A 12835-nucleotide genomic window follows, 5' to 3' on the forward strand; every position below is an offset into this window, starting at 1 on the left:
TAGTAAGCCCTGGTTCACACTAGAATGCAGTGCTGGAAACCCACGATCCGTGCGTTTCCCACGCTGCGTTCAAAATCGCCCTGTCCGTGTGATCTATTAAAGAGAAGTATGGGAATGATTTTTTTTATTCTTTGGCATCATACTTCCCCAGGTGGATGCAGCATCTGTCCTCCACCAGCTCTACGACTGAGAGCCGAGCAATCAAACACCGCCGATCGCTCAGAGAGCTAGTGACTGTCAGTCACCAGCTGTCTGCTCTGCTCCCCCGTGCTCAATGGAGCGCTAGGGTGTGACGGGGGCAGCAGCGGTTGGCTCGGGCTCTTAGCGGCTTGCTGAGAGGCTGAGGCGAGTGTCGGTCCAGGCTTGTGGGCGGATCCCCACTGTGGTTGCTATCTTTCCCAAGCTTGGACTGGCTCTGTGCTGTCAGCAGACTTCAGCCTCCTGTCTGCTCTGCTTCCCCATGCTCAATGGAGCACTAGGCTGTGAAAGGGGCAGCAGCAGTTGGCTCGGGCTCTTAGCAGCTTGCTGAAAAGCTGAGCCGGGTGCCGGTGACTTGTCCTTAAGGTTCCCCTAAGGTGAAAGATCCTTCAAGGACTGCGCAGGCGCAAACTTGCCGACGGAAATCTCCGAACCTCGCCCGGCATCCAGGCTCATTCTTTAACATCCCCGTGGATTGGAGGATGTTAAAAAAAGAGCCAGGAGGCCGAGCGAACGGAGCGACCGACTGGCCACTTTCCTCAAAATCCACGTCGCCCTGGATGCCGGCCAAGGTTCAGAGATTTCCATCAGCAAGTTTGCGCCTGCGCAGTCCTTAAAGGAATGTTCTCGTTAGCCGGAACCATATCGGCAGATCAGATTGCGCCTGCGCAGGAACTTTCCCGTTAGCCGGAACCATATCGTCAGATCACCGGTCCAGGCATGTGGGCGGATCCTATGGTTGCCATTTTTCCCGAGCCTGGACCGGCTCTGTGCTGTCAGCCGGGAGCAGCAGACTTACGCCCGCTGTCGGCTGAAAACGGGTCACATAAGTGCAGAACACACTGTGATCCATAGGAGAATTACAGCCAAAGGAGCTTTGGCTGTACTTCTCATTTTAACTGCATGCACTACTTTTGATGCAATGCGATTTGAATTTCGCCATACTGAATCGCATGTGAATTCCACAGTAATGTGGTGCACTGTGTCCTGTGCGATTCTAATGTGATTCAAAGTGTAAACCAGGTGAAAGCATAGTCCCTCTGAGGAGCCTTACATTAGCTGTGAAGAATACATATGTACTTTCTGATGTTGGGGGGGGGGGGGGGGGAGGGATAGGACGACGACCTTCCCCACAGAATGGGATAAGGTGCTTACACCTGCTACATGGTTCCATTGGTTGATCACCATACGAAATCTGTTGTTGACAGTACAGCACAAGGAGATAGGTTCCAGCTCAGCCAATCAGACTTCATAATTGAGAAAGCTGGCCAGAGCTTTATTAAAAAATGTAAATAAAGGGAAAAAATGAATGCCCAGTGTGTGCAGAGGAAGGAAGGGAGGATGGGAGTCAACATGTCATGGAGGGTAAAGATCCTCTTTAAAGTTTATCTCCCAGAGTTTTTTTTTTCTATTCTCCATTATTAGATCCCCCACCCCCCTCTCCTCCTGTATTTAAAAAAAAAAAATGCCAAGCTTCACTTACCTTCTTTACGCTCCACCGATGACCCAGACTTCCTGCTTAGCCCAATGCCCGAGGTCTTCTTTGGAGCAGAACACCTTTGTCATTCTGTTCATTGAGCCCAACCTATGCTAAACACAACTACCCCCCCCTAGGGGGCGCACCATCACGCTGCTTAGGCTCACAATACTCCAGGACAGAGGTGTTGCTCAGTCCTGGAAGAATGCTTACCCTGTTACCGGATGAAAAGCAGAATAAGCTAGGGGTTGATGTAACGGGGCTGGCAAAAAGTCTTTAAGATATATAGAAGTATGTATAAGGGTCTAAAAAAAATTGGCGGGGGGAATCCTGGAGTTTTGCTTTAAAGAGGGCTTTCCATCAAAAAGCAAAGTCTGCTTAATCAGCCCCCCCTATGTAAAAATGTGGTATTACATCTATAGAACATCTATCATCTTTCAAGATTTGGGATCCCCTGCTTTCTCCCAATCCATCTGGAGGGCCCATGATGCCACTCTTGCCTAGGCACAGAGGGTAGGAGCAAGGTATATTTGTGTATACAGTGGAACCTCGGATTTCGGTTAACGAGCGTTTCGCAATACGAGCACTGTATTTAAAAAAAATTGTGACTGTTTGCGAGTGTTGTCTCCCAAAACAATCACGATTCAGGCCAAAGTGGTGTGCAGTACCGCTTTTGGCCTGAGGTGGGGTGCCAGAGCCGAATGTAGCCAATCGCAGCTGTTTGAAAAGGCCCAAAGACAGCACGCCTGACCTCTGCAAATCTCGGGTAGAAAGTCTTTCCGAGATCAGCCGAAGTGTCCTCGGCCGTTTCCGAAGGCTCTCCAGCGCCCCCCGCCTCTGGCCGCATGCACTATTGCATGCCATAGAAGTCAATGCGGAACACATTATTTTCATTTCCATTGACTTCTATGGGGAAACTCGCTTTGATATGCAAGTACTTTTGGATTACGAGCATTCTCCTGGAACGGTTTATGCTCCTAATCCGAGGTTCCACTGAATGCTGATTTATTTTTCAACGTGGTGCCAGGCTGTAAGGAGTAAATGAACCTTGGATTTTGATGGCAGTTCTGCTTTAGACCCCCCCCCCCACCTCCCACCCATTTACACTGCTGTGATTTTGTCATACGACTTGACTGTTCCAAATCGCATAACAAGCCGAACCGTTCAAATGACCGCAACTCAGAAACGGGTTCATGCACTACGTTTTGCCGATATCATTGTGACATGCATAAAGTTCTGTTCTGTGGAGGTCGCGACCCGCAATGAAATTGGCAGCGCAGATCGCACCGGTGGACAGCTTTGAAATCGGGAAGGGAGTAACCGTTCCAGGTGGGTGTGTTGGAAAAATCAGCAACGGTTGAGGAAATCAAGGGTGCTGGCAATGCACAAAGCAATTGATAGAAGGAAAGACGGGATGAACAGTCGCACTTCGAAAAAACAATAAGGTTGTCTTTATTGTAAAAAAAATGGATAAAAAAATGCACTACAAAACAAGCAGAACACAGGGAAAACAGCTTACGCGTTTCACACTCCGATTAGTGCTTAGTCATGACTAATCGGAGTGTGAAACGCGTAGGATGTTTTCTGCTTGTTTTGTAGTACATTTTTTTTATCCATTTTTTTATTTTATTTTTTCATTATGTCAATAGCATGATTTCAAAGCCGCACCGGTTAATGAGAAAAGCTCCTAACCCTAAGCTAACTGGGACTTACTTTTTGGGGTACATTATCATTTTATAGGAACCCTTTCCATGCCTTTTATACTAAAACTAAACCTGGGTGAAGGACCTGTGGGGTAGATCTCTTGTATGAAAAGTGAGTTGTCTGTGGCAGCCAATCAGATTCAGCCAATGCATCCTGGGTGTTGGATGCAATGCAGATACTATTTGTTTTGAACACTGGGCCTTTAATATATTTTAGCAAGCCATAGTGTGTGCTCTGTATCATAACCACATAAAATGCATACAAATAACCATTTCATTGGCTTTGTTTTATGATTATCCTTTTGATTTGGACACTTTTCCTCCTCCCCGCGCTCTGTACAAGTGTCATTGGGCAGATATTGTGAGATGCACGGCAGATAACGTAAAGTTGGGCTTTAATGACCCTATTCGCATGGGTCCTATATGATTGTTCAGTTTGCTCTTTATAGAATCTGTATATTGTGTGTTTTTTCTTTTGAGAATTAAACTATTTTTGTTTGGTATCTGTGTCTATAAATTTGTTTTTTATACTACACAGGATTTGTATTTTTTAGGTGGCAGTTGATGAGAGATCATGTGACTGTTAACTTACTTCTGTGCTGCAATTAAAGTGATACTAAAGTCTCCTTTGTTATTTTTAACAAAAAAAAATTAAATGTTATACTTGCCTGCTCTGTGTAGTTGGTTTTGCACAGAGCAGCTCCGATCCTCCTCTTCTCGGGTCCCTCGCCAGTGCCCCTAGAGAAAGCAGCTTGCTATGGGGGCACCCGAGCCGTAGCTTTGCATGTCTATTTAGACATGGAGCCCTGATTATATTTATATATATATATATATATATATTTATTTATTTATCTATCTCATTCTTTTTCTCTCTTTCTCTTATTTTTTTTTCTCCTTTCTCAAGCCCCCTTTCCCCCCCTTCTCTCCCCCCCCCCTTCTCTCTTTTTCCAAAATTGTCGCTCTATTTTTGTTTATAACGCAAAAAATAAAAACCGCAGAGGTGATCAAAAACCACCAAAAGAAAGCTCTATTTGTGGGAAAAAAAGGACGCCAATTTTGTTTGGGCGCAGGGAGGGTGTCCCTGAATGGTAGTTTTGAAATGTGGTCACCCTAGTTGAACCCCCTTTTGCCTTCAGAACTTCCTTCATTCTTCGTGGCAGAAATACAACCAGGGGCGGCACGGGCATCGCCCCCCCCCCCCCCCCAGCCATGCACCCTGCTCCTTCCAGGCCCTCGGAGGGTATGGATTGCAATTGGGGGGGGGGGGTGTTTTTTGAAGCACCAATTAGAGCCAGATGCTCTAATAGGCTTCGAAGTAGGGTGGGCTCGGGGCGCAGAGAATGCATTCAGAGCCCACCCAGGTGTGTGAGAATAGCAAATTAATATTCACTATTCTTACACTGAATCTCCCCGCCAACCAGGGAGTGGGTCTGAGACCCGTTTCCAGATTGGCCGAAAGGAGAAGCATTCTGATTGGCCGCCGAGGAGGAGGGAGGAGACGGAAGCCACCAAGCAAGGGAAGGAGAAGCTGCTCATGATGATGGACGCGGAGGAGAGCAGGGGAAGCCACCGGTGATTGCCCAGCATGGATGGGCTGCAGGTGCACTGTTTGCCCCCCCCAAAAAAAAAACATTACCGCCAGCCGCTACTGGATTCAACAAGGTGTTGGAAACATTCCTCAGAGATTTCCCTCCACAGTGACACGATAACATCACACAGTTGCTGCAGATTTGTCGGCTGCATATCCATGATGCGAATCTCACGTTCCACCACATCCCAAACGTGTTCTATTGGATGAGATGTGACTGATTAGCTGACAGGAGTGGCACCCCGCTGTGGTCTTCTGCTGCTGTAGCCAATCTGCTTCAAGGTTGGATGTGTTGTGCATTCAGAGATGGTATTCTACGTATCTTGGATGTAACAAGTGGTTATTCGAGTTACTGTTGCCTTTCTATCATCTGGAACTAGTCTGCCCATTCTCATCTGATGTCAGCAAGGCATTTTCCTCCACACTGGATATTTTCTCTTTTTCGGATCATTCTCTGTAAACCCAGAGAGACGGTTGTGCGTGAAAATCCCAGTAAATCAGCAGTTTTTGGAACACTCAGACCAGCCTGTCTGGCACCAACAACCACGCCACCAGTGTTGCCAACCTACCAGATTGACATTTACTGACACCCAAAATTTACTGGCACAGCCACGTTTTTACTGAAATTTCCAAAAATGACAAAAATAAAGTTTTAAGTGCAAATTTCAGTATTTAGTCTACAAATAAGTATGATATACAATCAGCAATGTGATTTAAAGTAGATATTAGGGCACAAAAACATATTTCTAAAGCCCTGTACACACGATCGGATATCGTGTGTAGCGAGCAGGAGTGTCAGGACGCCCACTAACACACAGCTCCTTTCTCTATCTGCAAAGTAGAGAGTGTCCTGACACTCCTGCTTGCCCCCTCCCCCCTCAAGAGACTTTCTCCACACCAGGGAGAAAGTGTTGCATTACTGTGTGGAGTTACAGACAGAAGAACAGGAAGTGAAGATTTCTCAGAAGAAATAAGGACATTTAAAAGCAAAATGGAAGGATGAGGTAAGTGAAGGAGGACTGCACTAAGGTAAAGGAAGCTATTTAGGGGGAAAAAAATCCTTTACAACCCCTTTAAGATAAAAAGACCAGCATCAAGTCAATTGTGGTTACCTGTAAAGTTGTGACAGCGTGTGTAGTCCCAGGGGCTCAGCAGCGTCTAAGCACCTGAGCCAGTGGCTTTTTATACCCCCCATCCGGTCCGTAGACTGGAAGTGGACGCAAGCTGTACCACGCATGCGCGAAAGACGCCGCTGACGTCACTCCGTGTCTCTCCGCTGTGTGGTGAACACAGCAGCAGAAAATTACACAAGAGTGCCCTCTAGCGATGAAAAAGGAAAAAACACCCAATATAAAAAGGGTGACCTCTCAGGAGGGATGGAGAGCGGCGAGCAGGTTCATTAAACGGCCAGGAAATCGGGCGTCCAGCCACACGGCTGGAACGCCCTTGAGCGTCCATATGATCACCAGGGCATACCGAGATCAGGCTGAATCACCACCCTCAGAGATATGGCCCGCAGGGAAGCATTTGACCTGAACACCACGGTCAAAGTCACTTAAATTTCTTCCTCATCTGATACTCGGTTTGAACTTCAGCAAGTCACCTTCACCACGTCTAAATGCCAAAATGCACTGCCCGAGGGCCCCATGCCACTAGGGGGCCCCATCAGGGTTGCCAGCCTCAGTTAAACCAGGGACAGTATGTAAAAATCTGTAATGAGAGGGGGAACCAATGCGCAAATCAACCTAATAAAGAATAATTCTGAACTAAAAGGAAACTAAAATAAAATTAAAATAAAATAGCAGCCACGACGAAAAGTGTTCTCACACTCAAAACAGATATGAATATTGGTGGGTGTAATGGCGCTAAAAACACTATAAAAACTTAAAAACAATAAGTGATCATCATCACTCGACCCATAAAATAATGGAGAAAGTTTCTTGGTAAATGCTCCAATGAATATGAATAAATGTGTCCCACTCTTGGCGAATCCTGGAATACCATCCAAACATCAACAAAAAATGTGGAGGGTATTAATAGTGGCAAATAATAACAATTGATAAGTGAACAAAATGTGCCAAGCCAATGCACAATGTTGCATCAATACAATCAAAAGTGAAATATTTGGGTAACCAAATAAACATCAATATTAGTGAAAAAAAGGGGGGGATCCAATATACAAAAACACCAAAAAACAATGGTCCAATAAAGTGCAACGTGCAATAATTATAGTGTAACAAATTCCAAAGTGATCCGAAGTATTTTAAAACAACATGCAAAAATTAAGCATGAAAATAAATCTAATTGTGAAAAAATGTCCAGTGAAATGAATAATGTTACATTAGTAACAATGTCTCTAAAATTCACCAATAAAAGTTAAAAATAAAAACACAGTGATATTAATAAGGTGTCACAGTGCATATATGAATGAAGAAAAAACAATCATAAAGAGATGTTCAGTGAAAAGGATAGTGCTCCAAATCGCAAAATCTTTAAAGTTCACGGCGTTCAGTGATCAATCCTGGATGTGCATGCAAGCTTAAAACTTCCACCATCAGGATTCCCAGAAGTGTCCAGCAAACTAAGTGTTCCAGCCTCTTACCTCAGAGCGGCTTGTAATTGAGCCTATATAGATGTCTCACAAGCAGTCAGCTGTTCATCCAGCTCCACAGTCCCACGACCCAGTCACGGATGGTTGCAGTCTCTCAGAGGGAACATAAAGCAAGGGGAGCCTCCATGGTGTAGTAACATCAATGCATTTTAATGAAAAAACAAATAGACACTCACATTTCTAGTAGTACAAAATCAGCGTGTGTAAATCTTTGTGTCTCCCGCTCTGCGGCCGCGAGCGGGTGACGTCACCAGCAGCTCCTCCACGTCCTCACGCGTATCGCAACTGATTCACGTTGCTTACTCATAGGATGGAGAGCGGCTGGCATACAGGTGACTTTTATAGCGCCGGGCGGCGCCCTAATACATACAAGTTACAGTAGTTTAATGCTCAAATTCCTGATGTGAAGTGCAAGGACTTCTAACAATAATGATAAACTACAAATACATATTAAATAAAATGAATACTAATGAAACCACGCTCAGAGTGCTCCCCCTGGTGGTCAATAAATAGTATTACAAGATATATTCAACACAAGCAGAAGATAAAGACAACCTCTGATTGAGCTTTAAAATAAACAATTCGCATCTGTAGCCAAGGAAGAAAAAACAAGGAGTTTGACCAATCTGTCCAGATAATATATTAAACGGTGGTTTCATTAGTATTCATTTTATTTAATATGTATTTGTAGTTTATCATTATTGTTAGAAGTCCTTGCACTTCACATCAGGAATTTGAGCATTAAACTACTGTAACTTGTATGTATTAGGGCGCCGCCCGGCGCTATAAAAGTCACCTGTATGCCAGCCGCTCTCCATCCTATGAGTAAGCAACGTGAATCAGTTGCGATACGCGTGAGGACGTGGAGGAGCTGCTGGTGACGTCACCCGCTCGCGGCCGCAGAGCGGGAGACACAAAGATTTACACACGCTGATTTTGTACTACTAGAAATGTGAGTGTCTATTTGTTTTTTCATTAAAATGCATTGATGTTACTACACCATGGAGGCTCCCCTTGCTTTATGTTCCCTCTGAGAGACTGCAACCATCCGTGACTGGGTCGTGGGACTGTGGAGCTGGATGAACAGCTGACTGCTTGTGAGACATCTATATAGGCTCAATTACAAGCCGCTCTGAGGTAAGAGGCTGGAACACTTAGTTTGCTGGACACTTCTGGGAATCCTGATGGTGGAAGTTTTAAGCTTGCATGCACATCCAGGATTGATCACTGAACGCCGTGAACTTTAAAGATTTTGCGATTTGGAGCACTATCCTTTTCACTGAACATCTCTTTATGATTGTTTTTTCTTCATTCATATATGCACTGTGACACCTTATTAATATCACTGTGTTTTTATTTTTAACTTTTATTGGTGAATTTTAGAGACATTGTTACTAATGTAACATTATTCATTTCACTGGACATTTTTTCACAATTAGATTTATTTTCATGCTTAATTTTTGCATGTTGTTTTAAAATACTTCGGATCACTTTGGAATTTGTTACACTATAATTATTGCACGTTGCACTTTATTGGACCATTGTTTTTTGGTGTTTTTGTATATTGGATCCCCCCCTTTTTTTCACTAATATTGATGTTTATTTGGTTACCCAAATATTTCACTTTTGATTGTATTGATGCAACATTGTGCATTGGCTTGGCACATTTTGTTCACTTATCAATTGTTATTATTTGCCACTATTAATACCCTCCACATTTTTTGTTGATGTTTGGATGGTATTCCAGGATTCGCCAAGAGTGGGACACATTTATTCATATTCATTGGAGCATTTACCAAGAAACTTTCTCCATTATTTTATGGGTCGAGTGATGATGATCACTTATTGTTTTTAAGTTTTTATAGTGTTTTTAGCGCCATTACACCCACCAATATTCATATCTGTTTTGAGTGTGAGAACACTTTTCGTCGTGGCTGCTATTTTATTTTAATTTTATTTTAGTTTCCTTTTAGTTCAGAATTATTCTTTATTAGGTTGATTTGCGCATTGGTTCCCCCTCTCATTATATTTGCTTTTAGATCTACATTACCTGTGCAGCAAATCATGGAGGTTTTTAGTTTTCTTGAGGATAGAGAAATCAACCTAGAAAATATTTTTGAGAAACCTGAAGAGAATCCATTAGGAAATATTGAACATTCTTTTAGAAAAATGGGACATCTAATGGAGAAAAAGATCAATGCCTGGTGGGATATTGCTACCCACGAAAAGTATATTAAGGATAGATTGATCCCTAGGAGACTCAGGTGGGATGTACCCATCAATGATGGCCTAATAGATAAAGAAGCCACTGATGAATGGTTCAAGTTTTTTAATGATAAAGGGCTGGAGCTACTAGGACTATTGATAAAAAGAAAACAGCGTAAAATCAGAGCAATAGATCGCACGCTACTTGAGATAAAAAATAATCTAAAGGGTAGCGAGGAAAAACCAGAGTTTATAGCCCTGTCAAAACAATTGCAGCGCGATATGGAACAAAAAGACAAGGAGACAGTAGCTAGGAAAAAAAGAAAATACCAAAGGGACATGAAAGACTATGAGGATGACCTAGTATTTAAATGGCAAAATAAATTGGATGAATCTGGGACTGTTTCAAATAGAAGCACACCCGAGCAGGATACAGGAGAGAATCCAAATAGTAGAAAAGAAATTAATCAGAAATCGAAAGCCGTGGAGTTAAATCAAGAGACCAACACCCCAAATCAAAAACCCCAAAAAAATGGGAATAATGGTTGGAAACCCTTTTGGAAGAAGAATGGGCAAAACCAAAACGCCCATAATGCCCCAAGACCTTTCCAACATTTACCAAATAGGGGAAGATCACGGACACCTCCATGGAGAAACCAAATACATCAAGATGGTAATTATTATGGAAATCAGAGACGGGAAGGAAATTATTACCAATATGATGACAGAAGAGGGTATGATTATTCATATAATGTACCTGTGCATAACCATTATGACCAGCTCAGAAGGGAAGATGGGGGAGGAGGAAGAACTCCAAGACATTACGAAAATAGGAGATCACCTAATCGGCATTTCTCCTATGGGAGAGAAATTAGAAATGCATCCCCCCGGCGTTTTTTAGAGCAGAGACGCCAAGAATCCCCGAGGCGTCATCGAGAGAATGGGGTACAGAGATCCAGGAATTGGAGTCCAGAACCAAGACCGTGGGAAATGAGGAAAGGAGATCCCAGGAATCAGGATACTCAGAAGAATCGGGACAGAGAGGAGAAAACGAGGAGAACACCACAAAGAACCCAGGAAAATCAATCTGGAAGGCACGGAAACCAAGGAGAGGATGCAGAGCGGGAAAGAAGAAGCAGAAGAAGATGAAACCAATAGGAGAAGGAATTATTAACATCAGCGGAGTAGAACTTACCAAAGAGGAAATTAAAGTACTGGATAAAGGCTTAAAATATGCTCCAAAGAAAAACTTTAATAAGTTCGATGCATATGTGGACATCAACAAATTTGCTAGGAACCTACATATCAAGAAGTACATGATGAACAAACCAGGAGATGGGATATCAAGAATAACTACTGAAGAAAATGACATTGTGTATAGTAATCTAAGAAATAAATCGGTGTTCAATCCACCTATTAGTAATGATGGACACATTGAAGCATTCAGGCGAATGGTACTGAAAGATTTACATGATCTTAAGATAAAGAAAATATCTGATCCAGGAGATTTTAAGAATGGGATACGCAAATTAGAAGAAAGGAAAGATGTGGTGGTCAGGCAAGCTGACAAGGGAGGGGCCATTGTCATTCAATCTAAGGTGGCCTACAAGAAGGAAATTGAGCGCCAACTTAATGACACCACTACTTACCTAAAACTTCCAGGAAACCCTATTGTACGTTATAAGGACGATTTAGCAAACCTGGTTAAAAGGGGTACGAAAAAAGGACTTTTAAACAAAAAGGAAGCTAAATATCTACAACCAGTAGGATGTAAGATTCCAGTTCTATATACACTTCCCAAAATTCACAAATCTAGAGATGACCCACCTGGTAGGCCGATTGTGAATGGCATTAACTCCGTGGGTGCAAGAATCGGTGAATATATAGACTGGTTTTTGCAACCCCTAGTGAAGAAAACTGAATCGTACCTTAGGGATACAAAACATTTGATCCAGCTGCTTGACACTATCTCTGTTGACGGAAGTTCTATTTATATGGCTACAGCTGATGTTTCATCTCTGTATACCATCATCAACCATGAAGAAGCAATCCAAGCCACAAACTGGGCGCTAACTGGTCTTAGTGACCTAAAAAATACACAAAAGAATTTTATACTTAAGTGCTTGGAATATAGTCTTGATCACAATTATTTCTGGTACTGTGATGATTATTTTAAGCAAATCTGCGGGATAGCGATGGGAGCCAAGTATGCTCCCAGTGTGGCAAACCTCTATATGGCGGAGTGGGAAGCAGAAGTTTTATATAACAGAAAACCAGAACAACTACTTTTATATCGGCGTTTTATTGATGATATTTTAATTATTTGGTCAGGAGATAGGGAGAGCCTTTTAGATTTCGGCTTTTATTTGAACTCCAATGACAAAAATATCAAGTTAACTTGGGAGATTAGTGACGAGAAAATTAGCTTTCTGGACCTGGAAATAGCCAGAGAAGGGAATAAGCTAGTAACGAAAACGCATTTTAAAACTGTGGACCGAAATAGCTATTTACCCTTGGATAGCTGTCACCACACCCCCTGGTTGGAGAACATCCCCAAGGGGCAGTTTTTAAGATTAAGGAGAAATTGCACAAAGACTGAGGTATTTCTGGAACAAGCTAACTTTATTGGCAAAAGATTTGTTGAAAAGGGCTATAAAGAGGACTATATTGAGAAAAAAATTAAAGATGTCGCCGCCCTAGACAGAGTTACCCTTATCCAGGACTCTGTAAAGAATAATGCCTTTGCCGGAAAAGTACCACTGATAATGGACTATAGTGTCCAGCATAAGCAGCTTGAAGCAATTTGTAAAAAATATTGGCATATCGTGAAAGCCGATCGACATTTGTCATCAATTTTACCAGAAAAACCAATATTTACATACAGAAGGGCCCCCACTCTAAGAGACATGATAGCTAAGAATGTATTGGATCCACCGGAGAAAAAGAGCTTCTCATTTTTTAATGAGAAGGGATACTACCCCTGCAAGAGATGTTATACATGCAAACATACGAAAGAGAGCAAAAAGAAAAAGGAAGGTTTTAAATCCAGTGTC

The sequence above is a fragment of the Rana temporaria genome, chromosome 9, assembly GCF_905171775.1.
Source record: "Rana temporaria chromosome 9, aRanTem1.1, whole genome shotgun sequence".
Classification (NCBI taxonomy): domain Eukaryota; kingdom Metazoa; phylum Chordata; class Amphibia; order Anura; family Ranidae; genus Rana; species Rana temporaria.